Source organism: Cervus canadensis, chromosome 10 (genome assembly GCF_019320065.1).
Source record: "Cervus canadensis isolate Bull #8, Minnesota chromosome 10, ASM1932006v1, whole genome shotgun sequence".
Taxonomy (NCBI): domain Eukaryota; kingdom Metazoa; phylum Chordata; class Mammalia; order Artiodactyla; family Cervidae; genus Cervus; species Cervus canadensis.
The window spans coordinates 59,877,744-59,881,131 of NC_057395.1; positions in this window are offsets into that span (position 1 = coordinate 59,877,744).

Genomic DNA, 3,388 nt, shown 5'->3' on the forward strand with positions numbered 1-3,388 from the left:
AGGAGTGTCGCCTTTCCTCTTGGACTTTAATCTCACCAATGCACAGACCGGAATAGACGGGTCACAGAGATCAGTGCAGTCCTTATATGCTATGGTTCTGCTGCTGCTGCTCAGTTACTTCCGTCATGTCTGATCCTTTGCGACCCTATGGACTCCAGCCCACCAGGGTCCTCTATCCACGGGATACTCCTAGCAAGAATACTGGAGTGGGTTGCCATCCGATCCACTTGGGGATCTTCCCAACCCAACGATCAAAACAGTGTCTCAGACGCTGTGGCCAGATTCTTAACCACTGAGTCAAAGGGAGGCCCATGCTATGGTTCTCTGGGTGCTAAAAAGGCACAGAAAATGGAATGCTGCGGAACGCCATGCTTTCACCACCAACACAGGCCATGCTGATTGAGTTTACATCTAAGGATTCCTAGAGCTACCTCATCAGATTCCAACTCTCTTTATACACTGGGACCAGAGGCCTCTTCCCTTGGTACATACATCTTATATGTTATTTGACACTTATAAACCACAGTCCCACTTTGTGCTGCTCCTTATAGAGTCAATGCACAAATATTTGCTCTGGTTATTGTGAAGGCTTAAGTTCTCTCTAGGATCTTTGAATGGATCTCACCACACCAGGTTGTTTTAGGAGTAAGATCCATGGGATACTAATAAAGGAAGATAAGAGACCCTGTTCTTACATGGTAAGACCCTATTTCCAGTGAAGTCACATTGTCAGGTACTTGGGTTAGGATTTGAGTCCATGGAATTCTCCAGGCCAGAATATTGGAGTGGGTAGCCTTTCCCTTCTCCAGGGAATCTCCCCAACCCAGGAATTGAACCAGGGTCTCCTGCACTGCAGGCAGATTCTTTACCAACTGAGCTATCAGGGAAGCCCACATTTGGAAGAAGGGATACAATTCAACCCACAACAGATGATTATGATTTATACCCTTAAAACCATGAGACATTGATGAAAGAAACTGAAGATGACTCAAACAAATGGAAAGATATATCATGCTCACAAATTAGAAAAATTAATGTTGTTGAAATAACCATATGACCCAAGGAAATACACAAGTTTAATACAATTGCTGTCAAAACACCAGTGTATTATTTCACAGAATAATCACAAATAACTCTAAAATTTGTATGGAAGCACAAAATATCCCAAATAGCCAAAGCAATCTTGAGAATGAAGAACAAAACTAGAGGTATCATGCCCTGTGATTTCAAACTATACTACAAAGTTACAGTAATCAAAAGAGTATGGTTTTGGGACAAAAAAGGCACATAGATCAATGGAACAGAACAGAGAGGAAAGAAATAAACTCAAGTTTATGTGGCCAATTAATCTTCGACAAAAGAAGCAAGAATATATAATAGGGAAATGATAGTTTCTTCAATAAATAGTGTTGGGAAAACTGGACAGTTACATGCAAAATAATCCAACCATGTTCTCCCACCACACACAATTAGAAATTAAAGTATGATAGCATAAAATGGAAAACTAATATTAATAAAAAAGCTAGAAAATAAACATGGTTAAAATTTCTCAGAAACTAATGGGGAAATTTTCAAAGGATTTACACACCTATGTTCCTAAGTAAGATTAACTTTCTTAATCCAAACGACCAACCCAAGGGAAGACAGTGCTCTACAGTTGGGTGGCGCTGCAGGCTATGCTCCATGATGGGGCGGTGTCACTGGCTAGATTCTCTGCCTGGGTAGGGCCACAGGCTTTGTTTAGCAATTGGATAAGGCCATAGGCTGGGCTGAGCTACAGGGCAGAACAGTAGGCTAGACTCTGCCCTGGGTTGAATTCTAAGGCTGCCCAGGGTCATTGTTCAGGCTCTCTGGGTAGGTAGGCCCAGAGGCAAAACTGAACAGTTGAGCAAGATGCTGGCCTGGTTGCCTGTGGGGCTGTAGAATGGGCTCTGTGGGTTCCCAGGACTCTGGTCAAGCATTGGAGGCTATACTCAGCACTGGGGCAGGGCTGTGAATTGGCTTCCCTGCCTGGGTGGTAATAGAATGGGCTCCACGACTGGTATGGCTAATTGGCTGGAAATCAAAATCAGACAGAAAAGCCAACTGAGTTCAACTGAACTCCCTGGTCAGATGAGGTCACTTGCTTGGCTCTGCAGATGAGCAGAGCTGCTGGCCAGGATTCCTGCCCAGACTCTGTGCAGGCAAGACTATTGTCCACCAAGATCTGAGCCCCAGTCAGTGTAAGCCCTGGCTCCCTTGTCCATCTCTGTCTGATACCCTGTAGGCAAGCTCTGTAGAGTTCCTCAGTGATGCCCATGACCAGCCCTCTACTATCCCAGCAGAAAATTAGAGCTTTACTGTCTGAGGAGGTTAATTCAAACAGTGTCTGGTTAAAGGAGCAAGGGATACTATGCTAATTGAAAGCAAGGGTATCATGTTGAACACAGGAGAGTCAAGTAAACTTTTACATATTTAAAGTTAAGACCCGGGACTTTCCTGGTGGCACAGTGGATAGAAATCCATCTACTAATGCAGGGGACGTGGGTTCAATCCTTGGTCTGGGAAGATTCCACAGGCCACAGGCAACTAAAGCCTGTGCACCACAACTACTCAGCCTGGGCTCTAGGGCCCACCAGTCACAATTAACGAGCTCCTGTGCCTCAGCTATGGAAGCTTGCATGCCCTAGAACCCACAGGCTGCAAATACCAAGCCCGTGTGCTACAACCACTGAAGCCTGTGAACCTAGAGCCTGTGCTCTGCAACAAGAGAAGCCACCACAATGAGAAGCCTGTACCCATGTGCAGCAATGAAGACCCAGTGTAACCAAAAATAAATAAATAATAAAGAAAGTAAAAACTCAGTTTTCTTTCCCATCTCCATTTTGAGGATAGTGACAAACTTGTACCTCCTGAGCAGGGCTGTGGAGGATCCTTCCCAGGGAAATTGGCCCAGTATCAGAGGAAAAACCTGAAGACATAGACACCTGTGTCTTAATCTGTTCAGCCTGCTATAACAAACTGCCACAGACTGGGTTGTTTAAACAGTAAACATTTATTTCCCTTAGATTTGGAGTCTGGGAAGTCCAAAATCAATGTACCAGCAGATTCAGCTTCTGGTTCAGAGATGGCCTTCTCATTGTGTCTTCACTTGGTAGAAGGGGCAAGAGAGCTCTCTGGGGTCATTTTTAGAAGGACAATAAACTCATTCATAAGGGATCTACTCTCATGAATTAATCACCTCCCCAAAGGCTCTGTCCTTCCGTACAATCATATCGGAGTTCAGGACTTCAATATATGAATTTGTAGAGGGGACACATTCAGTCTGGGACTCTCCTGGTGGCACAGTGGTTAAGAATCCACCTGCCAATGCAGGAGACGACTGTATGGTCCCTGGATGGGGAAAATC